Source organism: Nilaparvata lugens, chromosome 5 (assembly GCF_014356525.2).
Source record: "Nilaparvata lugens isolate BPH chromosome 5, ASM1435652v1, whole genome shotgun sequence".
Taxonomy (NCBI): domain Eukaryota; kingdom Metazoa; phylum Arthropoda; class Insecta; order Hemiptera; family Delphacidae; genus Nilaparvata; species Nilaparvata lugens.
The window spans coordinates 40,075,842-40,102,904 of record NC_052508.1 but is presented as its reverse complement, the minus strand read 5'-3'; the positions used below and the strand labels follow the sequence as shown (position 1 = coordinate 40,102,904).

General features: G+C 34.0%; 1 protein-coding gene across 6 annotated transcripts in view; it reads left to right on the top strand.

The window, feature by feature from the left end:
• The window catches only part of LOC111055195 (protein phosphatase 1 regulatory subunit 14B), a 168,327-nt gene that overhangs the window by 51,085 nt on the left and 90,179 nt on the right, over positions 1-27,063 (top strand). The window contains exon 1 of one of the 6 annotated variants that reach the window (XM_039428358.1): positions 21,713-21,941. The exons of 4 other annotated variants lie outside the window; for them this stretch is intronic. The gene's annotated coding sequence lies outside the window, so the exon portion shown is untranslated. Of the gene's footprint in view, positions 1-21,712; positions 21,942-27,063 lie in introns of those variants that run through there. One more of the 6 variants, XM_039428359.1, reaches the window with a different exon arrangement.

Genomic DNA, 27,063 nt, shown 5'->3' with positions numbered 1-27,063 from the left:
TGAAAATCGTTAGAGCCGTTCTCGAGATCCGTTGAACGTAAATATATACCCATATAACCACATAACCATATAATTATACATATTGTGTCTCCTGTTTCAATTTATATATATATCAAATATAAATTGAAACAGGAGACACAAGACATAAATAGATTGAAAACACTTAGAAACAGAGATTTTCGGAAACCGAGTTTCCTTCCTGAGGAGGGATTTATTTCTTGAGGATGGCATCTCAGTTTCCGAAAATTTCCGTTTCTAAGTGTTTTCAATCTATTTATGTCTGTGTCTCCTGTTTTAATTCATTTTACAAACTTTAAAGTGTCTTCTTTTATGTGCTATATATATATATATATACATATATATATATATGAGATTCAAAACTGCAGTCTGCTCGTTGAGGATGGAGACTCAGTCTCCGAAAATTTCCCCCATTCCTAATGTAAGTTTTTAAGTGTTTTCAATCTATTTATATCTTGTGTCTCCTGTTTTAATTTATTTTACAAACTTTAAAGTGTCTTCTGTTATGTGCTATATATATATATATGGGATTCAAAACTGCAGTCTGCTCGGTTGAGGAAGGAGACTCAGTCTCCGAAAATTTCCCCCATTCCTAATGTAGTTTTTAAGTGTTTTCAATCTATATCTTGTGTCTCCTGTTTTAATTTATATTTGATATATATATATATATATATATATATATATTATATATATATATATATATATATGTGTGTGTGTGTGTGTATTGAAACAGGAGACACAAGACATAAATAGATTGAAAACACTTAGAAACGGAAATTTTCGGAAACTGAGTTTTCTACCTGAGGAGGGATTTATTTCCTGAGGATGGAATCTCAGTTTCGGAAAATTTCCGTTTCTAATGTAAGTTTCTAAGTGTTTTCAATCTATTTATGTCTGTGTCTCCTGTTTTAATTCATTTTACAAACTTTAAAGTGTCTTCTTTTATGTGCTATATATATACATATATATATATATGGGATTCAAAACTGCAGTCTGCTCGGTTGAGGATGGAGACTCAGTCTCCGAAAATTTCCCCCATTCCTAATGTAAGTTTTTAAGTGTTTTCAATCTATTTATATCTTGTGTCTCCTGTTTTAATTTATATTTTATATATATATATATATATAAATTGCACGCTTAATATAATAAGATTAAAGATTTACATTAAAAGTCATTTCACCACAAACTAGAGCATACTTTTTACATGGATTCCGAACATCTGGGAATATTTTATAGCTTCTTTAAGCAACGGTTGCCTAAAACTGCCGAAAATTGTTCAAAAAGACGCCAATAATAGTACTGGGTACAGTCAACCGTCATAATTTGGTTTCAAATTCCTAACAAACTCTGAACCGTGAAATATATGAATGATATGAATTGCTTTCTATGGTTCACATATTCAAAGGCACTTGACATGAAGGTATTTTTCATTCAAATGTTATTGTGGATGTGGATACAGCATCCCATTTATCAAAATCATTTTGTTTCGATCAGAATCTGTTGACACTGGGGTCAATGCTAGCAATAAATATTTGAAACCAATTTCAAAACTTGGGTCAGCCAGAATCTTAGTTTCGAGTGGCACTCCCCCTTTACATTCAGCGTTACCCAATTCCAATTCAGCTGTGACCTCGAGTCTGTGAGCTGAGCTCATTTGAAGATAGAGCTTAAACTTTTAAAAGGTACAGTTACAGCTACACAACGGATAGACTTTGCTTTTTGTCTGTTTTTGTTCTCAGATCTTGTAAAACATTGAAGAGGCATTCTGGAGGAAAATCCCATGTCATTCATTATCTCTTCTTTTTCTTTGCCTGTTGGCTGTTGAACTACATTTTCAAAGCTGACTGAATCCAGCGATAATAGCTTTCCCGCTTACTAGAGATAAAAAGCTTCCGAGTGGGTTCTCAAAGAAAAATCTAATTGACTGAGTTTTATTTTGCAGTGCAATGATGAGGACCAGTAGCTAAGAAACTTATAACTCCCTCAAATATTAAAGCTACATTATTACTAATGATGACTCTATCATAATCCAGCGAACTTGGATTTCTCTAGTGTTTCATTCAGTTCAGATCATTCTTTTGATTTTTCTATATTCTCAATTTATTACAATGATTGTAGTGTGATCTAGCTGCCAGAAGGGGGTAGAAGATCTCCAAATACTAAAGGATGAATCATGGGACTTCATAAACAACAAACTTTTGTTTCTTTTCTGTATAGGGCTACTTGTTATAAAAATAGAAAGAAAAATAAAAATCGCAGTACCCTTTTTGAATTATTAATCACAACATGTTTCAACATTGATGCCATTATCAAGTGATATGAAGTAAATAAATAAATACTGCTGGAAGATTCTTATTTTGATCATATGTTAGTGCGAATATGATTTTATGAGCTGGGACTGTAAATTTTGGATTGAAATTTGCATGATTCTATCAAAAATTTAAAAATTATACACAAAAGTCGGTATTTGCCAAAGACCTTAAAGAGATAATGATCTTTAAGGTCTTCGGCATTTGCTGAATACTTGATAGTTTCAGGCCATAATTTTACAGATATAAATTCCAATATGAAAATACTAAATTATGGTAATAAAAGTGGAAAACTGAATGTTAAAGAATAATTTCATATTCATGAAGCGGCAAAATTAAACAGAGATAAAATATTCATACAATTCATAAACTTAATCCAATTAGACACCAATAACCCCATTTTTGATAGAATCATGCAAATTTAAATCCAAAATAACAGTCCTAGCTCATAAAATCATATGAATACACTAGGTAACATATGATCAAAATAATAATCTTCCACCAGTATTTATTTTTTTACTTCATATCACTTGAAAATGGCATCAATGTTGAAACATGTTGTGATTAAATAATTCAAAAAGGGTACTGAGCTTTTTATTTTTATTTCTATTTTTAACAAACTTTTGCTTTCTATCTAACTTTTATTGAATAAATTTGTCAACTAGAAATTTAAAAAACAAATACTACTACTGGTGTTCTGCCCTAGGGCAGGTCTAAGCATGATTCCTCCTTCTCATTCCTCTCTGTCCTGTGCAATTCTCTTCATCTTGGAGTACTTTCCCTCCTTCCTGATATCATCCACCAGCATCACTCTTTTTCGTCCCAGCACCCTCCCTCCTTGCACAGTCCCTTCCATTGTCTCCACAAGTAGTCCGCCATGCCTCAGCAAGTGTCCCAGCCAGTTCCGCTTTCGTCTCCTTATCACTGCCATAATATTCCTTTCCTCTCCTACTCTACGCAATACCTCCTCATTCCTCACTTTATCCATCCAGCTGATACTCTCCATCCTCCTCCACACCCACATTTCAAAGGCCTCCAATCTCTTCTCTTCCTGCTTTCTGAGAGTCCAGGTTTCCGCTCCATAGAGAGCCACGCTCCACACAAAACACTTGGCCATCTTCTTCCGCAGTTCTATTTGCATTTTGCTAGTCAAAAAACAAATGATAGGATGCATTGTATTGCAAATTTAATTCTATAACTCAAGAGAACTGTCTGTAAGATTTTACTAACTGATCTGGAATTCTAAAGTTTACAAAGGTAGCGTGAACTTCAATAATTTTTCTACTACTAATGAATAAATTAGTGTCTCAGTCAATCAGGGGTTTCTGACATGAGCTAAATGTGTATTCTTCATCTTTAACGGGAATACAGTTCCATGAGAATACCTTGAATCTGCATTAAATTGGAAACTGACGGTCATCCCGGGCGCAAATTGGAAAATCTTAATGTGAGAAAATTATTTTTCAACTGAAAAATGAATATTTCTCACGATAAAAATAGCCACATAAAATTCAACTACATTATCAATCGAGTCTCAATGATGAAATCATGACGCAGACGTTTTTTAATAAAACCAAATCAATAAACGCAGAAAACCGAACCCATAATATTATAATTATTTATCTATACTTATAAAATTCTTATCTCACTGACTCACTGAACATGATTTCTGGAAAACTACTGGATGGATTGCAACAAAACTTAGAATATAGCTTCCTCATACGTCCTAGGTGCTCACTAAGAAACCTTTTGGCGATATTTCAACTCTAAGGGTGGTTTTTAAGGGTTTAAAGATCGTCTTTTAGCATGTATATTCTTCTTCTCCCAATCTCTTAATTATAATTGAAATGTTCATATCATATGTTACTATAGAACTATAATCTAGAGAGAGTACCTTTTCGAAACAGTTGTTAACTGGCGACCAATTAATAATTTTGTCAGGTTGGCATTAAGTTGAGATTATTTCATTAGATTGGCGCCAAGTTGAAGAATTCATTAAAATGCATTTATCGAGAAAAATTGATTGGACACTGCTGCTTCTATCAGAGCTATTCCTGAGAGTATAGATAATTTTTATTTTTAATACAACAAACTTTTATGACGGGAGTTGCTTTTATCAATTGATCCTAATCTATCAAAACTAATTTTGTTTGAATCCGACAGATCGCAAAAACTCCTTAAAGGGGTATTTTAAAAACTTCAGAAGTGTCCGTTGTGAAATCAGTTTGTGAGGAAATTCGGCCAAAATTTAACTTGGGCGAAAGAAAGGGGTTATTTGTTATTTATTGAAACGGCCAAATAGCTTTTGTTGCTTTTCCCAATGTGAAAATATCTTGCACAGAAGAAATGCGCTTTTCCCATGAATCAATTATTCCCAAACATTGATTGTTTCACCAAAGGAAATATAAAGTAGCTTTCGATAGAAATATTGGAGAATATGTATAAGTTAACAGTTCGTTGACTGACAGTATTCCTCATTAATAGCATCAATGCTCCCCTTTCAAACAATGCTGACACATTGATGTGAATCTTACTATAATCTGGTTACTTTAGATCAGATGAAGAAAATAATGTTGATGATCGCTACTGGATAGAGAGAGGTGGAGACTGATCGTAGAGCAGGCCAAAACTCGACTATCGGGTTGTAGTGCCACATAATGATGAATGATGATGATGAATGATGATGATGAATGATGATGATGATGAAATCAGCCACAATAAATGTAATACTATTATGAATGGACTCTTATGTATGAATGGACTTCCATGGAAGGAAGAATCATTGGATTGACTGCTTTTACACATTTGGATAAGTGAAACGAAAAGTATGCGACAGGCTATGACAAAAATTCCAGAATAAGCAAGAGATCCATGGATACCAGAGTCATCAAATTCCGAATCAACCTAATTTGAAATTCAATCTTCAATTGCCAAAGCAAAAATAACATGATCACTGCTAATTTGATAACTGTTAACGGGAAATGTTGATTGCCAATGAATAAAGTTGAGGGCAACTCTTAAGCCCCGCCCCATATCCTACAAAATTTGCTGCGATCAGACTACTCTTCTACAGAGCCCTTCCAACACATCAATTAATTATTTGAATGATTCGACTTAATAATTTTCATGCCAAGTTGTGGCCTAATCTCAAAAACGATTAAAACAATTTTGGTAGGATTTAGATTATAAATGTTTCACAAAAATAATTTTATCTTTTAATTCCCGTCGCGAAGCACGGGTGCCCTGCTAGTTTTCAATACAATCACCATGACATTAGTAATCGAAGCAGATTCAATGAGAAATCTCACACTATTTGTATTCTAGGTCTTCAAATACCGGTATGTGTTCCTTTGAATAGTTATTATAACTAATTTTTAGGTAAATTAGCAAATTTCCAAGTTTTTAACTGAACAGTAACATAATATTGTTTTCTGTACAATATATACAGGTATTACGAGTATTTATGTGATCGATGAAAGTTCACTGAAATAGAATAAGCTTCAAGTGAGATTGATAAATTTAAAGCTCCTACAATAGAGCATGATATCCCCATAATCTATTTTCAATATTTCAAATATTTTACGAGAAGCAAACATTTCAAACTTCAATTAGATGCCGGATTGCCAGTAATAATAAAATTAAGTATTTTATATTCTACAATATGACACAATTTACGAAATAACAGAACTCTCGAGTTATCAACACTATTCATTCATAATTTTTGCTACTATTTGCATAATGTGATAATGTATTTCCACATTCCATTTGCAATATTCAAATATATACAGAATAAATTCGCGAATCGACTCGACTCTTCTTCCTCTACTCTACTTTTTTACCATCCATTCTGGTTTCCTCAATGAGCATTTGAAGCCATTCTCATGAAGTGTTAAATTTTTGTTCATTTGATTTTTCTTCAGAAATTCACTTTTCTTTAGTTTTTGTAGGATTATTTTACCATTACTAATTTATTTTCTACCATTACTACTGGTTATTATTACTTGTATATTACTTTCGTTATTCTAAAATGGGGAACTAGAACTCCACTCAAATTGGCCCACTATTGACCCAAAGCGCACTCAATTGGTAAGTTGATCTACATTCCTCATTTAGGTCAAACGGATATAAAATTAGCTTACAAATGGATCTTATGATAATTATCTCCATCAATGATCAATGAATTTATTCCTCATTGTTGATTAGTACATAATCTGATGAGATGATTGGATAACTATCAAAGCGAATTTTATATCTCCTATCACAGCTAACAAGCAAAGCTTGTATTTAGCAGGACATCGAACAATCCAGTTTCTCTTCTCCTCATTCCTTCTCCCTTTTCCTATCTTTATTTTTCTTCTCTTAGATAACAATCTTTATCCTGGAACCAGTTTTTACGTAATTGTGCGTGGAAGAGGTGTCTATCCATTCATAAAACATTATTAACAGCTCTCTGACTGTAATATAGGATAGAGATAATTATTTGAGAAAGAACGAGTTTCATTCTAAACAGAGTGTGTGTCGAATTAGGAAATCTTCTTAGACTCTATGTGGTTCTCACTGTTTGTAGAAAACCGCTGGTTTATATTACAACGCTGTATCAAAAGTCAATTAACTTCACAGTTTCAATTTCAGCCTTCCACTCAAAATTTTGATGTCGACATCCTGTGTTTGATCAACAATTTCTCAAAAAATCATTAAAAATTATCATTTGAGCACCCCTAAGATAGTAAACGGTGAATTTAATTTTTTGATTCTCAATTACACGTGTGGCATTTATTATAACTGATTTGAAATATTAAAAAAATATTGGGTTATATTGAATTTTCTATGCCAAAGATAGTTTTAATTAGAATTTTCAATTAGTTATCACTGAATCACAAAACTGATTCAACATTAAATTTAAACCTGCCACCTCCCGGTATTATTGTTTATACCTGTATGTATGGAGGTTCGAAAACCAAGTAAATCTGTGTTCTCAATAATATAATTTTCGTTTATTTGCGTCATGAGAATAAACTGAATTGTGTCACCATCAATATTCATAATAAAGTTCGATTCGAATTGGGTAAAAATGATTCTGACTGTAGATAGTGTAAAAATTAATTGCTATCAGATGACATTATTGTAGGCCAACTCTTGACCGCTGGAGGTGCTATACAAAACTAAACTGTAGGCCACCTTCACATATTTCGTGAATTTCGTAATAAACCACCATTTACATCATTATCAAGCCGTGCCCTTTTAAAATTCACTATTGATTCGCATCACTTTTGAATTTATTTTTTCAATGTCTCTCCACTCTCAACTAGAAGAGTAACAAGAGCTCTCTACTCATAATCTTAATCCGATAAGTTACCTATGGCCTGATGATACACAAGGCTGTATGAGTTTTTGTGTTAAATTTTTTTGTTATGAATTTTCATCCAATTTTCACATAAATTATGATATTTTGTTGTAATTGATGGTTAATCCAAAATACCTCTAGCAACCTAGTTTTCTGCTAAATTTTACATTTATCTTCTAGTTCAAAATTTTTGGAATTCTGCTTTGATCAATTTGTTGTGTTGAAAATAACATAAATTTCCTCTGAAGAATTAATATACTTTATTGTAATTTCAAAACAAATGCACATGCATCATTAACTAGTTCAGCAAAAATGTTCAATACGAGTATAAGTAGAACAAATACTCGCAAAGGCAAGCCTGAGTGCAGATATTAATCTATAAAATCACAGTAAATGAGAAATTCATGATAGCCTACTAGAAGATATAAAGTAAAGAATCAACAAAAGAAAAGATTTCACTGATTCATTACATAAGAATATCAGAATGTACATTGCGGAACAAACGTTTTTTCTGAGTCCATAATATTAAATTCCCAGCATCTTCAGAGTGTAAGTGACAGAAATCCAATAAACTGTCCGCTGTTTTTGACAGAGCTTGAAAACGTCTAGCCTCTGATTTAAATGACTGGTAGATTTTGCATGGATGTCCTGTGTCCACTGGCGGTGATCTGAATATCAGCGATTCCATTCATGTCATTCATTTCCCCCTCTTTGACATCCCAGCAGATTATTCAAAGTAACTAAACCATCCAGATTACCGCTTGCCGCTGACTGATTTCGTTTTTTCTTCATCCGTAGTAAAATGCTGTAAACATTCTATTCATAGATAGGGAGAATAGAAATCTGAAGAGCAACTATCATTCACATCCCAAATCATAATTTTTAGTTTTTTCCCAAACTTGACTTTCTCGAAATTTATTTATTTCTATGAAGAAATCTGAAAAGAGGGGAAGTGATCTGTCTCTTTTCTGTGATTATTGTATTTTTGAGACTTCTTTTTCCAAATCAGATTCTTTGATCTCAAGATGATTATTTTCATGGATGATATATTCTGTTCAATTTCTTCAAGATTATGTTTATCATGGAATTAGCTAGTATGGATCAAATATTCTATTCAGGGCCAAAAGAAGCTCATTCATCCTGTACATTAACACTACAACACTATTCAACTTTTCAATAAAATCTGGAGCTACATCAGATAATTGTAACAGTTGTCACCTTCTTGTCTTGTCACCTTGATAAATAAGTAATTCTACACTTCTCTGAGTTATTTTTTATCTCTACTTATCTAATAAGGAAACGACTTCAAAAACATGAATCTTCCAATATAAACAATAATTTGTGGTTGTAGTGTAGAAGGTTTACTGTACTTTAGTAACCAAGTAACTTTATAACTTTAGTAACTAAAGTACAGTAATGGCCTTTTACACTACAACTACAATTAATTATTGTTGCTGCTTATGGATAACAGAACGAATGTTAGGAGAGTTGGAGAAACAACACAAACAGTAACAGTTACTGTTCTTCCAACTCTCATTCAACATTTGTGTAGAACTAGAACATCAGTTGTCAGTTCTGGTATCCATTAATATAGAATTTATCAGAGATTGACAATGGTGTAATAACCGAAACCGGTCTTTCTAAGTATCAATAAATCTGTGGTTTTTGACAATTTTTCAGTCTTTTTAATTCAATATGAATAAATAATTACCACAATATCAACTTCTCAACTACACAAAAACTAATATCGAATTCTTAATTTTCAAGGACTAACACTAATCATATTACTTTGTGAATGGTGTTTCAACTAAATCATGTTATTTCCCGTTTTCCAGGTGATTTTCAGTGATTCTTTATGTTATTTACAAATTATTGGTCTTTGCTAAAAGGTAGACATTTACTGCAATACTGCAGTATGTTTTTGTTTTGTGCTGTGAGCATGTTATATGAGCTGATCATGTATCATCATTTATCACTACCATTTCCCAAATATGAGCTTCCCTCAATATTAAAAAAAAAACAATTGGTGAGATTTTGTAATTCAGAAGTAATTCTGAATTGCTATCAACTTGTGGAAATTTAGGTGCTGACAGTAGTAATCTACTACCACGGAAAAACTGTTTGGGGAAGGAGGAATATTAGTGATGAGAGAGAACTTCACTAGTAGGTGAAGCGGGAAGAGAATAAAACAAAACAGAATATAACCAAAATGAAAAATGTGGATGATTAATGGTGTCAGTAACTCATAGAAATGAGTGGAAACCAGATCGTTTGATTCGTCAAAGTGGGCTATTTCCAGAATCGTTTGAGATTTCAAGCTGTCAAGTTGGTTGTTTATTATTGTAAATAAGCCAGCCGTTGTGTTGCAAAGAACAACGACTATTGTAGTGAATTAAGGACAAGGTCACAAACAACACGATCTTCGTACTCTGCCCTCAATCTCAGTGTCAGTACGGTCAATTTTGAACTAACGTAACCCACGGGGTTCCAATAATATTGCCAATACAGCACCTTCAACGATTGCCTACTTCCATCGTTACCTACTAATAGCTTCAGCTAAAATAATAAGATTGTGTCAGTACTGCTCATACTTCTAGTGTTACTTGAATAAAAAATTAATTAATAGTTACGTGGACGAAGACAATATACTGTTAATAAACTACAATTCGCCCTTGAAAGAAAACCCATTACGTTGTCATTATACTAATAATTGCATGTAGAATTTGTTGAAATCCCATCTACTATGTTTTGCCGTATACGTTTGTTGATCGTGGGAGCCTTGCATTGGAAATGTTGGATCATTTACTGCCTACCACAAAGCCGAGAACACAGTGACCTTATCATGTCACAAACCTAGAAATTAATATTATTCACAATCAAAGCAAAAAGCAAAGGGGAATTGAAACCTGGATAAGATCCCGTACGACTTGATTCACCTTGTTTTATCTCACGCTATTTAGATCTTATGTAATCGCTGTACTAGACGTGTAAATGTGTCTTCTCGTCTAGTAGGAATCTATTTCAGTTGACTCTTTTTCCTATGCTATAAAAGCGTGTGGTTGTCGTCTTGCCCTATGAGAAACTATTAAACAGATCTATTTAAAATTTTCTTGTGTTTATTCATTATAAATAGAGGTAAAAATGAGGTATTATGTATGACCTCATACATAGTAATTGTATGTAGTAATTGGATGTAGACTGAAGGTTGTGAGTATAGAATTAAAATTACTATATTGGTACAATACTTCCTTTGTGCAGGAGAATTAAGTGGTACAAATAGTCAGTCATTGCTTCTTAGAGCATGTCTTCATTCCAATGACTCCAAGAAAGATATATTTATGAGTATCGATCTACTTGTAAATTTAGTAAAATATATGGAAAATACATAGGATTGGCTATGAGACTACTGCGTAGGTTTTTCTTCTGAAACTCATCAGAACGCAGGAATATTCATATAGTTCACACAATAACTGTATTATCCTGTATTAACAGAAAAATAAGAGTAAGTATTTCATTTATTAGATGAAATGCCCATACCTATATCATCTTTCTGCAATGACACAATAATTATTAAAAAGTAAAGGAAAAATAATGAATTGGCTGGATTTTATGATAATCCTATACCCACAGTAGGCCTACTATGACAGGTTTATGAGAGGAACTATAGTGTAAATTCTGAAAAATACAGTACTATAATCCAAAGCTTCAATGAATTAATCTATGAGAAATGTAAAAAAATCTGTAATTTTATCAATGTGTACATTCTTCAATTGCTCTGAATATCAATTTCACACAGAGAATCTAAATAGGAAGTCATTACTAAAAGCAAGCTATCATCATGAAAACAGAAAAACATCGTATACTTATCTACTCAAACTATTAAGTGAAAGGGAAGATGATTGATCATCATCATCTATGAAGCAGGCCTATTACATTTGTATGTTGCTGGGTTCTAGTGAATAATATCCTGGGTTCTAGAAAATGATTTTTGGAAAAATCGATTAAATCTTTTACGTTTCCAAGATGATTTTTTTTCTGTATCGGAAGAAATGTCCTAATCATTTTTTTTATTGTGAATACTTCTTAAGAATTAACTTATGCGACAGTGATTTTCTAATGTTATCTAATGTCTATGTACTAATAGTGAGACTGACTCTGTAGCTGCTGTAGGAACAGATAAGTATAAATTCAATTGATCCCCTTGAATCATCATTCATCATACGAATTCAAAGCACATCAAACTGATCTTCAAACTCAAGTATCATACGATACTGGTACAGTTGAACCTATTTAGTATAAACCTCAATATCTAACTTAAGCAACTTTATCTCTCTTAATATCAGTAGAATGCATCATCAAAATTCCCTTAGAACCATAGTAACACTCAATGATAATAACACCTCCACATATCTCAGCAATTTGACGCTAACTAGGAAGGGGTTTGGACGTAGAGTTTGTCTTTCAATTCTTGGAGAGGGCTCACAAACAAATCATGGGGGTCTCAAAAATAGTCAGAAGTATTTAAAATGACGACTGACGACGGAGTTAACAGTTAACAATTCATGGAGGAGTGGAGGCAGAAGCTGAATTTCTCTCAATTTGGTGTGTGTCATTTGGTTTGTGGGAGGGAGGTTGCTCTCCCTCCCCTGTCTATAAACACAGTTGTCTATGAAGCCTTCATACTTGAAAAAGTCTTTTGCAAGAAATAAAAGATTATTGATGTCTCTATAACGAGATAAAGACCCACTTCTCAAGGAGCTGGAAAAAATAGTTTTAACGAGATTCGACTGTGTTCAGAGATGGATGTTATTATAAAAGCAACTTTTGCCATCTGAACGTGATTCTTTTATTTTTTACCATTCATAACCAATACATGATTTCGGAAGCAGACTATATTCATTAATTTTTAAAATGCTTCGAATTCTATTCTTTCTCTCGTCGGTTGAAAACTGTTTCAACGTGAGTCTTTAGTTTTTAGAGACGAAAACTACTGGAAGATGAAGCGGCAGCAATAAAATAGTGCGGAAAGCAAGAGAATGAGAGCAGTGAACAGTAGAGGCCTTATAGTTGTTTGGAAAAACGTTTGTCGTTTCACGGCACCACGTTTACTACTGACCTCAACTATTCTGGGTATCTTGGAGAATATCAACCTGTCGCCGACAACACATCAAAGGCCACGTAACTGATGGAAACGGGAGCAGAATTATTGAAAGGAATGACAGAGTTTTATACTGTGCGAATTTTCTCACAGTCTTACGGCACGGCACAATTCTCAAACGCTGCAGCGCACAACGATTGCGACACAGTGAACGTTGATTTAGGGTCCCTTTCTCCAAAAAAGTTCAACTAAAATTCTAGTTTAAACCATCAGCTGACTCAATTGAAATGCATTATAGATTATAGTCAATGCGAGCATGCTGGATATATGATTAAACTGATAGTTGGATAAACTTTGGTGAAAGCGACCCCTAGTGACTCAAGTTCTATATGGTATAGTATATTCGCAAACTCCAATAATTTATTTAATTCATCATAGGCCTAGATAGATCATCAATACAATGCTCTACTAACTTTAGTAAATCCTTTAAATATTGAAGTACTCAAATTCAATTGGAATTCGCACAGTCAATACGTCAATAAAATGTGAGAAAAAAATCATGGAACAGTTAGATTGATGACTTCTGTTGGATGGTTTTTCTTACTTGGGAAGGGATTGCTTGGGATAGTTTTTCTCAGGCACTTTGAGTGAACGATAAAACAGTTAGGTGAGAGATTCGCTCGGAGAGAAGAGGTGTAATTGATTAATTGATTGCCTTCATCAGAAAAGAGTTTGAGTCTTGTGGTCCATTCTTCCATTAATTCCTACAGTGTAAGACTAATCTCTCAGTGAGAGAATTCAGTATTGTGTGTGAGTGAAAGAATAGAGGTTGTTACACAACAAACGGCTTAAAGATCAACACGCAAATATGTCCTTTTCTTACCCAACATTCTCACAATACAAGCAGCAGGTCCTGCCCACGCAGCTAAGAGACACTGACAGTGAATAATTGGCCAATAGAATTCATGATTTTCCCCTTCTATTTGGTACCTTCCTAACAAACAACATTACAACACATGACTTTTCTAATCGCGTAATCACTATTGTCTCCATTGTTGATAATAAGCTCTCTTCTCCATTTTTCATAGTACTTTCTCACTCTAGTGTATAATGTTTAGCTGGCATGTTATCATTATCGGCCCTACTGTATTAACATTATATTACAACTACTATTTAGCTCATATTATTAGGAAGTAGTATGACCAGTATTGATTGGTGTGAACTATGATTGGTTCAGTTTGTGGTGGGTTCGTCAATGACTTCAAAGCTTGGTCTGGAGAGTACTAGCAAGCTATGAACGATGAGCTTGAATTTTAGAATATTGATCATTGTAGTGGTTTCTGTAGGGACTTACCTTCCAAACACAAGTACCAGGAGGTATGAGCGAGTTACTTGCGAAATGATCACGTTAGTTTGTAACACTAAACTAGAGGGAAATTAAACCTTTTGAAAGGTATACTGCTATATTGGGTCATTACTTTCCTTCTCGAGGGTCTTTTACACCCTCTATAATCATCATCGGTGCAGTTATCAGCGAACATAATTATGTTTCAAATGCAACTTTTTTAATTTAGAATTGTAATTTGAAAATTGGATTGTTATAACAGATCGTGTCAGGACAAAGATTGATAAGATATAATTGTGGGTTCCGAGTTAATTTGATCTAGAATGTGGATTATGTATTTGTATTTGGAATAAATTTCCAAAATAATATTTTGCTGTTTCACACCTCCGCAGCTTGAGCGACGTCTTTTGAAAGTCGTCGTAGTGATGAACAAAATGTATCTCCTTGAATCTTTCTTAGTCTTCAAGATTGAATCATTAATAAATATAGATTCCTGGACGCTCAAATAAGATTTGAAGATTTTCTTGGTAGAATCCGATGTAGTTTTGAGTCAATTACTTTCAAGACCCAATTTTTTTTCGCAACCCATAGATAATTGAATGTATTGTACAGTAATAATATTATAAAATGTCAATGTATCCTTGGAGTATATGTAAGTCTAATTGATAGAAAAGTTGTTATCGAATACAAATATTGTATTGATATGCATGTACAGTATTTTTACATGTACCCTAAATGCCATTTCAGATCCATTTCCCAACTATTCGTTCTAGCCTTCCGCATATGGGTTTACGTTTGGGCTGTACGTTATTATTCCTGAATTATTATTAAAAATCTCAAATCTGGATAAATTATCGCTGCTCATTCAGAATTCATTGCTAAAATTGCACAATGAGGTGGAGTTAACAGAAACTGGTTCTTTCTTCTTGAACGTGAACTCTACCTGGTCAAATAGAGGTATGATTTGAGTGTTACAAATTTAAATTATAGTGCCAACTTTCAATGTATTACCAAACTTGTTTTATTGGTGGTACAGTTCAGTATTTATAAGTAAATCACATTCAGTTTGAAATATCATCAACTTTTTGAATTATTTTGCAAATTAGTTGATTCAATACAAGCGACGAGTTTCACAGCATTACATACCGGTGAACACGTTCTTATACATTCGACTTCCCATTATTAGGCCTACAGTTCATATTTCCAAATTGTTCATCTTAATTGAGAAAAAAATCCGTTCAAGTTATCAAGCTAGAAACTTATGATTTATAAAAAATAGAATCTCTGGATTTAAGAGCTTATTTGTAAACTTTTGTCAATATTTCCTCCCTCTGAACAATGATTCATACTGCATTTTTTATTGTGTTCCTTCGGACTAGTCTAATGTGTAACACAACAATTTGTATCACGTGATTCGTATTCCTGTACTATATTCAATTGTTTATCAATGGACCTCCACAAACTAACTTTGATTATGATATTCATTATTTTTGATGATATTATCATCATGTGACAATATCGTTCATGCAACTTAAATGAATAATTGAAGTATCAAAATGAAATTCAATAATCCATGAGATTATTGATCCAAATGAGCCACCGGTAATTCAGAATCAGGCGAACTTTAGCGTTTTGGGAGTTGTCTGTTGTCAGATTTAAGATTATTAGCATATTCCAAGTCGTGGGAATCTCATGAGAGCTGCAGGATATTATGGAGCGAACTTGGAAGACTGGTGAGGAGTGGTGAGGAGAGGAGAGGATAGTTTGAGGCACTTAGCGACCTTGCAAGGCTGTGCTCGGTGGTATAAAACTTCGGCCCACACAGAGGTCAATGACATTACAGGTCAACCACTCGGACTCTGATTTTCTTCGCCTTTTCTCTGCATCTTTCTTCTCGGTTTGCTACAGTCTATTTTCCTCTCGCTTGTCTCTTTGTTCACAGTGGCACATTGCATGCTTTCTCCTTTTTCATGCACCACTTGTTCAACTGTGGAATATTGTTATTCATCTGGCCACAACCACCTACATACCCACTGTTTATACTTTTCCTTTTATTTTGTTGCATTTTCATATTTTTTACATGAAAGTGATAGAATTCAATTGATAGGTGTAGCAGTTCAAGCAGTAAATTATAACTTTGTTGTTGCAGCTATTTACTGTCCTCCCAGATATTCCATCAGAAGAGAGGAGTATTCGACATTGCTTGATATGTTAGGAGAAAAATTCATTCTTGGTGGTGATTTCAATGCAAAGCACGTGCATTGGGGATCGCGCTTAACAACTCACAAGGGAAGACAGCTCTTCGAAGCAATGAAAGAGATGAGGTGCGAAGCTCTTTCAACTGGTAAACCAACCTACTGGCCCACCGATACGAGGAAAATCCCAGATCTCATAGATTTCTTCCTGACAAAAAATATATCAGTTAATTATTTGCATTTAGAGGATAGTTCCGACCTTAATTCCGACCACTCACCCATCATTATGACTCTGAGTGATTCAATGTATCAAGGAAGAATCAATTAATAGTTACTTGAGAAACTTGACAGCAGAATGCAGCACGGACTACTCACTCTGGAAGGCAGCTAAAAAAATAAAACGAACCATTCAACAATCTCCTCCTCTCAGAAAGCAGGACAGACAATGGGCAAGGAGTAGTGATGAAAAGGCACAGACATTTGCGGATCATCTTGTAAACGTTTTCCAGCCAATCAACTCAGGTGAAGACGAAACTTTAGAAGCGGATGAGAATATCTTACAGCCGAATCAAGAAATAATGCGTGTCACAGTAGAAGAAGTGAAAAGAGAAATAAGAAATCTGAATAACAAAAAAACCCTGGATTTGACATGATAACCGGCTCAGTCCTCAAACACCTACCAAGGAAAGCAATAGTGAAATTAACAAACATTTTGAATGCTTCTTTCAGACTAAAATTCGTACCAGGAATATGGAAAGTAGCAGAGGTTATAATGCTACTGAAGCCAGGTAAAGAGCCACATGAAGTATCATCATATAGGCCAATATCATTGTTACCGGTCCTATCCAAGTTGTTTGAAAGGATTTTACTTAGTAGGCTAAAACCAATAATTGAGAGACAGCACATAATTCCAAATCACCAATTTGGCTTCAGAGTGAAACACTCAACAATAGATCAAGTGCATCGGATTATAAATGTAATAGAGAAGTGCTTAGAAGAGAAAAAAGTTTGTTCAGCAGCTTTCCTTGATATAGGGCAAGCTTTTGATAAAGTATGGCATGAAGGTCTCATTTTCAAGCTCAAAAAAGTGCTACCAAAGCAATATACAGATATATTACAATCCTATCTCACTGACAGATACTTTAGGGTCAGGCATGAAAGTTCATATTCTGATTTGAAGGAAATTAAAGCAGGAGTTCCTCAAGGCAGTGTTCTGGGACCAGTTCTTTACCTACTCTATACCAGCGATATTCCCAGCCTTGATGAGAATACTACAGCAACATTTGCAGACGACACAGCCATATTATCAGTAGACAGTAATATTCATATTGCAACAGAGAAACTACAGAGATCCATCAACAAAATTCAAGATTGGACTAGAAAGTGGAGAATGAAATTGAATGAAACAAAGTCGATTCACATCAATTTTACCAATAAGAAGGACCTGCCCATACCAATAACTATCAACAACCAAGTTGTACCATATGCTAATGATGCCAAGTATCTAGGTATGACCTTGGACGCAAAGCTTCGCTGGAAGGCCCATGTCAAGAAGAGCTTGGAATCAAATATAAGAAGCTGTATTGGCTGATCGGAAGAAACTCCGTCCTTTCAATCCGAAACAAAGTACTTCTGTACAAACAGATATTAAAGCCAGTATGGACGTATGGTATACAACTTTGGGGGTGTACCAAAGACAGCAACATCAATGTCATTCAACGTTTTCAAAACAAAGTGCTAAGGAACATTGTGGATGCTCCTTGGTATGTCAGGAACAGCTATCTTCATAGAGACCTTCACGTCGATCTGGTGTCCACCGAGATCCAGAGGCATGCGGAGAGGCACGAGGGGCGACTGCACCAACATGACAACGTCGAGGCGATCCAGCTGCTAGACAATAGAGGGTTGGTGCGGAGGCTCAAAAGGAGGAAACCGTTTGAACTAGTGTAGTGCTTGTTCAAGTAGTGTCCAGTGAAAGAGCAGAGCAGTGATTGAGTGAATCTAGCTTCTATAGTAATAACATCAAAAATTGATGTTATTTTCAAAGTAAAATAATTTACTTTATTTGATTCTATGATCTTGTTCCATTCTTCTCATTTAATATATTGGATACATTGGTGCATTGGTTGAAAATTGATACTGAAAAAAAAATCAACAAGTATTTCGCAATTTCCAAGATTTCTCGAAAAATATTTGTATTTTTTCATAATGACAGGGGTTATTTTTGATTTATTTATTTGTATGGCTTTTATCGGCAGAGAGATCCTTTTGGATGTTCTGCCTTGCCGTATTAACCAATGTCAATATTATCCAAGTTTATAGGTTATATATTGGCCCTCTTGATGTTTTCTTACTGAAAATTTACACTTTCAATTCCAGATTTTCTATTTTATAATATCAAGAAAACTATTTTCAAACACAAAATCACATTTAAAAAGCAAACAAACATAAAAATTTTGATGATAATATTGAACTGAAAATTTCTCATTACAATTTTTTCCATGGCAACCAAAAAACAATAAAAAAAATTTTCAATGAACACTCCCCTCCCCTTGAGCACATGGTTGCTCTCCCGTCCACCCCCCACCACCTGAAGAAATAATGGAATCCTAATTCGGAGGTGAGGATTCTCTATTCTTTCTCAATTTATGATGCAGGTTTGCATGCAACTCAAGATTTCTTCTCATTCAAAAACTATCCAAATCAAGATCCACAATTGGTAAAGGGTTGTGACCCAAGCTCCTTCATGCTTCAAATGTCTGCAGCTTATTTAGCAGTGAAATAGGACTGCAGCTGGCGACTAACCAGACAACAACCAAATCTTTGTCCGTACTGCGCAATAGTAATAGAACTATACAGTACTTAAGATATATAAGTTCAGCACTGTGGAGTGCTGCTACGCGAATTGAACTCTAATTTACCAGAAAAGTGGCTGCAGAGAAAAGAGAGAAGAGCAGCTGTCACATCAATCTCGAAAATCGGGACCGCTAGTGAAACTGTTGAACCCTGCGCCTGTGCGTGTGCGTGTTCTGTGCCGCTCTCCCGTCTTTGGCCAATAGTGAACTTAATTCAAGTGGAGTTTACGTTTTTATCTGATACGTTATGATACATCCAAACTCTGATTGTTCTTCCCAATTGAGAATGGTTTAATATAACCGCATTATTCATTCTTATTATCAAAATAAAAGTGAGTTTTTGACTTTGTGTCTGGAGTCTGGTTATTGTAATTATTGTATGGTACAGTAGGCACTAAATATACGTAAATAGTACCAATAAAAATAGACACTGAATATAAATATAGATATAAAAGAAACCTTTCAATTTTTTGTGGCCATAGGATTGAGGAATAAAAATTAGTAATATATATTGAGAGTTCGCAGGGATAATTTACAAAAATCTTTTGTTGTATTGTTAGTATATTATCATTTTCGTTGGGGTTAGCTACAAAAAAGTTGTTTATTATAGGGATGTTTTCACACGTACACCGATTTCTGGCCGACACGACACCCAAAATGTCCTCCAAAATGGCCGATTATCGGTACGACGGTACGCAAAGCCAATCAGTCAATAGGAGGAAATTCCAGGTATTGGAAACCGTACGCAAAGAATTTGTCTGTGAAATAGTTATTTGTATATCTAGAGTGAAAAGTACGACTTTTTCTCCCTGTGGGAAAAAGTTTGAAGCCCGAGGCGAAGCCGAGGGCAACAATTTTCCTGAGGGAGAAAAAGTATTTTTCGCTCGTGATGTACACAACATTTTTCCTCCATCTACATTTTTTGATAGAAACTGCAAATAAAATCATTTTAATAACTTACGTATTGGTGACGATGTTTCCTAACAACATAACCTAAAATCTTAAACCTAAAACCGGTCGGCTGATTGGCACTGCCGATTGCGCTATCTATCTAAAGTTGTAACAATAAATTATATCAGTTGAGCGGCTACCAAAAATGGCTGACTCCAGATAACGCGTTTCAGATTTGAATTTCAGATCAAAAATATTTGTTGGCTGGTATTTTGAATAGAATAAAATATTTTTAAAATTGTATAAATTTTTATCGTCTACTAATATTAAGAATATAATATCATACAAACATATATTTCATGAGTTGATGAAATTTCTTGTTGTGGTATTGAATTCAGTTGACTCAATGACATACACCTCTATTACACTTTCTCATCTGAGCTTAGACCTTCTAACCTATTAGAATGTAAGTTTTAAAATAGAGATGCTTCCCATGTTATTTAAATGGAGTCACTTTTCCTCCCTAGGGAGTTTTTCTGTTTTTTACTACCGATAGCGAAAAAGTGACACTTTAGTATTATGTTTCAGGGAGTAAAGTAAGTACTTTAGACAGTAGGTGGAGGAAAACGTACATTAGATACCTGGAAAGAAATAAGTCAGCCGCGATACAAGGTACTGCTGATAAGATCAGTTGTAAGTAGTTAGAACGCTCGCCGCTAGATCGCGTGGTGAGTACTTGGACAAAAAGAGCATGTCTCTTTTTTTTACATGACACTTTGGATTCAGATGTACTTGATAAGTACATAATTAATGTATTATTATGATATTCATCTATATAATTTTCCGAAAAAAGGATATGATTTTCGAGAAAAAAAGTCATTTTTCTTTTGTAATTGATAGAATAAACTTAATTCCAACATAAAATAGTATTTCCAAAAAAAAGTTTTTTATAATTATAAATATTGGAAAACTACAAAGAAATTTGAAAAAGAAAAGTTATTTTAATCTACTAGGCTACTTGAGAGAAGAGTTCATCACATTGGCTTTCTGTAAAACCAATAACCTAGCTCATTTTTCTTTACAAATACTTTATAAAGTACCTTCAATATCTAGGAAACTTGGATGCATAATGGAATGTAATTTTTCTCCCTTCTTTTTTCATTCAGAGCTTTTATTATTTTTCCATTCCCAAGTAAATCGTTCAGTGCTTTACAAATCAACATATGGGACGTTATTTTCAATAATCACGATTTCCGATTTTAAAACATTGATTTCATTTTTTATCTATTTATTTTTGGTAGCCACTACCAAACTACTGGTCTGCTACTTATTCTTTATTCCACTGCTAGAATTTTCTATCATAGTCAATATTAGGTCAAAACTTGAATTAAAATAAAGTTCAATTTTTATTTTAAGTAATATTTCATAATATTAATTTCCAGTTGAATTTTCTATCTCTTGAAAGCTCCTTGAAAAATGAATCATTTAATCAGGTATTGAAAAGTTTGATACCTTCTCTACGTATGATCATTTAAAATCATAAAAAGCAATCATGATTCTATGCTACCAAGCCGGAGCATATTATTGGATCGATAAAATGAATGAGTTTGGTACTTAGTACGGCCACTGACCGTATGGAGCGCTAGTGCTGCACTCGCGGTACGGTGGATTCGAAATTCGTAGTTGTTGTTGGTCTGTCGTCTGTCTAGGTTGTTCTGTGTGTCTTGTGCCCTAAGAACGATTTTGTTTATAGCCTATAATTTATCAATTCAGTGCTCTTGTAAAGTGAAAATAACTCAGTTTCACGTGCAAGGATTAGCCAGTTTGTGTGCCAAATTTGTCTGCTGAGCGAGGCAAACAGCTTCATTCATCCGGCCAAGTTCAAGGTAAGGATGGGGCATCATCAACACTGTTCCGCTATCACAAGTTTGATTCGGTGTGATGCTGCTCTTCATGCTCTCCTGATTACAGCCGGATATTTCCTGTCATATCGATTATATTGCCCTGTCAATTTCACTCTTTTTAAAGCTCTATTACGTTCAAATAAACCCAAAAGATACAGAATTAATAAGCCGGTTTGTTTACAATAAGTAATTTCATTGCAGTTGCTCCTGCTCCATACAGTAGGCCTACTGTAGTTCAAAGTTACTACTACTCTTCTTATTGCTAGTATTTTTTCTGTACATTGAAATCCTCTCATTATCTAATGCAATCACAATCTATGAGTTCCTCCACTCATTTCAAATTAATTACCGGTACCTGTACAGTAATCATACGAATTGCTATTTATCTATATGCTGTGTAAATGTAATGTTTCGAAATATTTTGCTATACCTACTGATGTTATTGAAAATGTTCATTCAAGTTTTATTAAGAATAAGATGTTGACGAAAAATGTATTTATGCTAGTGACTTACATCATGTAATCTTGAACTTTTGACGAGGCCTGAAATGTACTGTACAAATGTATTTATTGGTCAATAAAACAAATTTATTATTATTATTATTATTAAGTTACTAAAAACTGTACTAAACTTTGACTTCTTGTTTAGATTAGTGGAATTTGGTACGAAGCATTGTCTTTTACTCTTTTTAGGTACCGGTAAACCGGGCTGACTTTGTCCCAATTTTGGGGAGTTGAGATTTTAAACCACTTGCAATTAATACTTGAGTTGCTACAAATCTCTTGCAATATTCTTTATTGTACTCTGCAATGTTTTAAAAGTATTTCTCATTATAAAAATTTCATCTTTTTTCTCCACTTTAACAAAGATATATTTTTTTAAATTAATAGACACTGTCAACCAGGGGTTTCTGCTGCCTAAAGATCTTTTTTAGCGTGGAATGTTGGCACCAGATGCAAAATCAGCTAAAAATGAATATTAAGATCGTATTAATCTCAAGCAAGATGAATATTTTTTTTATTAGGTGGAATACCTACATTATATTTATCATATTTTGAATGGTAGTTTCATCACATCCTGCATAATATCACAATTTTTATACAGGGACAAATTCTCCCCAAGTTTAGCCTAAAAGTGACATCGTTGTATTTAACTAGTAACAGGAGCCCAACCAGTTCAACTATGGATATTATAGATATACCAATTGAAAGATAATAAAAAGTCTGAAAAATAGTCTTAGATCAAAATATTGCTGGAGGTTGTCCTTGTTTCTCTAGGGCTGCTTGTAATATAAATAGAAATACAATTCTCAGCACCCTTTTAAATTATTTAAAATATTTTTAATAATTTAAAAGGGTACTGTATTTCTATGTATATTACTGGAGATAGGCTATATATTATCTCTGCAGATAAATCGACGGATAAGTTGAGTTTACATTTTTACATAAAAAGTTGTAGCTGCTACAGGATTCCCAACTTAATAATCATCTTCTTAAAACCCTTTTTTTAGGAAGGAATTTCAGGGTTTCAAAACGATAAAAGACTGACACAAAACCAACATCTATAAAAGAATAGTGCATGACAAAGAAGATGCATGGATAAATGATATTGAAAATATACCTATTTTTAAAAACAAGAATAATTATTGAACTCTGGAACATGAATCTTCAACTTCGATTACCAAGTAGGATGGGAAAACTTGATTTTCATACTGTAATCCAGTATTACATTCTTCACTCTGAAAGGATTAGGAATAATTCATGAATACACCCAGGAATGTGGGCACATGATGAAAATTTCATGATGAAATTGAACTTCCTATGCAAATTGCAACTTCCTGAAACATTATAGATGATGTATGCAATTTCACATCCATCCTACATACTATATCACTTCTCAATGGAAAATTTATACAAATTGAACCAGTTAACGTCTCATAGAATGCAACTAAAATAAGCTTTGCACTGTTCAGTGCAAAGTTTATAACCAATCAGGGTATTCCAAGCTTATATCCAACCTATCAACCTAAGTTGCAATTCCATTAAAAATACTAATTAATGTAATTTGCCACCTGCGGGTTTCCAGTCCAATCATTCCATTTAGAAATGGTTTACCGCAATGAAAAATAATTATTGTCCAATGTATATAATATTAAATGATGACTGACTTGGAGACATGCTATTAGGTGGATGATGTACATGGTAATAGCTGGTTGTGTTGATTACTATATTTTGTGGTATGCAAATAGGGTCTTCTCCCTTTCTGCTAGCTCAATGGAGTGACAATGTTTCTTCAATTAGGGATGCATAGGGAGCATGGATGAGTTTTTTGCCCCTAGAGACGCATGTGCGTGACAAGTGTGGAATTTTCAAGTCCTAGAAGGGGTCTCGTGGAAGGGATGTCTTTGATCGTTAGTCTGTCCCCTGGCTTAGAACTTGTGTGACTGAAATATAAATGTCGTTTTGTTGATTTCATTTTTTCTCTCAGCTACATCCAGACAACCAGGTGGATGTTTCACAAAACTTGTTTTTTTTGTATATTAAGTTAGAAAATTTAAGTTCTAGTATATTAGCGTATTATTATTTTTCTTTTGAAAAAGTAATGTATTATAAAACCGAATTTTGACGTGTTTCGGAAACATGTTTTAAGAGAACGAGAGTCGTAAGATTATCTTATTACCAAAGTTTACTTGGTCGAAGTTGATGTATTCAAACTCATTGCAGTAGATCGAGATACATAGACTCCATGAATTTCAACTTTATGTTGAGAATTTTCCAGTTCTGTGGATTCATGCATTTTAACACCAATTTTCCTCAAACTCAACAAACTTCTTGACTAGCTTGAATATCTATTTCCACTATTGAATGATCCAGGCATGTTTTCCAGGTATTGTTAGACATCGCGCTTGATAACTACTGTAATTACATTATTGGATGAAATTTGAAACATCACCTTAAGTGGGAGCAGAAAGGGTGATGAATATAGTATTTTCCTCATTGGATTATAAACATGAAATCTGCACAGAATGGAGTGTGCTTGAGCTGAAACCTTGAGCTCAGCACTCAGATGTTGGCTAGAGTCAGGTAGATCAAGTTTATAGGGTGGTAAACAACCTCTGAACGTTTAACCCGGGACGATAAGGTTTATTCTGCATAAATACGGTGCTGCAGGGTTGTTTGCTTTGGTGGATCTGATATTTGATATGTAACAAACAATGTTGGGGTCCCACTCCATCATCCACTTATCCCCTAATAGCGATTGGAAGCTAGTTACGTGCAGATACCAATTACTAGTTCATATACCTTGTAGCTCCAGGATCAATTCCTCAACACCTTTATACTCAAGAAAATCAGACCTTAGGAATCAAGAAACTCAGGAAAATAACTCAAGAATTTTATTTTTTACAAAATATACATTTAAAATCAAAATTATTGAATCAAATATTTAATTGAATTTCATTGAAAGATAAAATTGATTATGAATGTGGCATGCAATGAAATAATAGTAGTTTATAATTTATTAGGCTATCGAAATTATATCCCAAGTATAAAATTAAACTGATAGAAATAGTCTCAACCTCTTATTTATTGAAAAAATGAAACTAGTTTCATTTGTTACACTACAACCACAGAATACAGCATTATAGAATTATAGTAGTTTTCTCTGCTACAAAGTGAAGTGAAGATTTATTTTTTCCAGCAACAAAGGAAGAACAAAGAAAATCCTATTTATTTTATAATCGCAAATATAGCTGTTGAGTAGAAAGAAGTCTTTGGTTCGAAGTATCATGAAAATAGATAGGTGCTAATTCAATCTTGTTAACAACCTGTAAATGTTTACACCCATCATAGTCATTTCACGAAATTTTCTAGTAAATAGTAGTGTTATTACTGTTTAGAAATCATGCCTTCGAAAATTCCTCGTCATTTATAAAAAATGTCAATACCAACTGCAAACTATTGGATTTTTTCTCTAAATAATACGTTTCCATCATTGATTCAAGTGTTTAGCAGGAAAAAGTGTGCCATGGTCACTACCACCACAAATTATTTTCCATTGTTCTACTGTACGGAATTGCTCATAGTTTTGGGTGGTGACCGGTGGTCACTGACGTAATTGAGCTGGAAAGGCTCATTTCCATGGTCTCTATTTCCACGATAAGCCTAGCATTGTTCCACGATAAATTTGATTTTTCATCGATTTTAAGCTGTAAAACATCCATATCCATTTTGTTGTCGATTATTCTTTTAAACTCACCATTAAGAGATTACCATTATGCATTGTCCTTCTCTATTTATCACACTACTACACTTTGTTTGGATGAATGGTTTAGTGAATTAGTTTTAAATCTGAATTCTATTTTTTCACATGAACTTTATTAATGAATTTCTCTACAGAAAGCAAGTATTCTCAGGTTGATACACCTATTTATGAATTTATATTACGCAGGTAATTTTTGCTTACGGAAATTGAACGTTCGCGTCTTCACATCTCACGATCTTGATAATAATATTTCGACATTGAGCGGTTAAAGTGTTAGTTTTAGAAACGCCAGAGTAAATTAGGAGGAGATCTCTTCTCGAGCCGCAGCTATTTCCTCAGGCTACAGGCTACACGAGGAAGTTTCCATTACCCCTTCTCCTCATCAAAGAAGGCAGCTTTTCTCCAGAACATTTGGATACATCCTTGGCTCCTCGGAGCCTAAACTTCAGGGAGTTCAAGCTTGATTCATTATCAGTTCAATTGACCTACACCTTCACTTTTCACTTGATTCAATGGCATTCAGAATTCGACTCACAAATGTATTTCTGTTAGTTGCCCAATTCTGTTCTTGTCCCAGAATCACCTGATAGCCTCTTGTTACCGGAAGAACCTGTGGGAATGAAACTTCTGTTCAGATCCAGCTGTGAATTGAAAATGTTTGAATTCCATATGCGTTGAAACTTACCCGGGCTTCCTCGCGATGCGTATTCCTCGGGCTTCGGTCTAGCAATATTACAAGTAGTTAGTTGCTCCTGGCTTACTATTGCGATTATATTCTCAATGAATTGTGACGAAAATTTATAATTATCTGTTTATCATGTTCTAAAATAGTAATTACTAG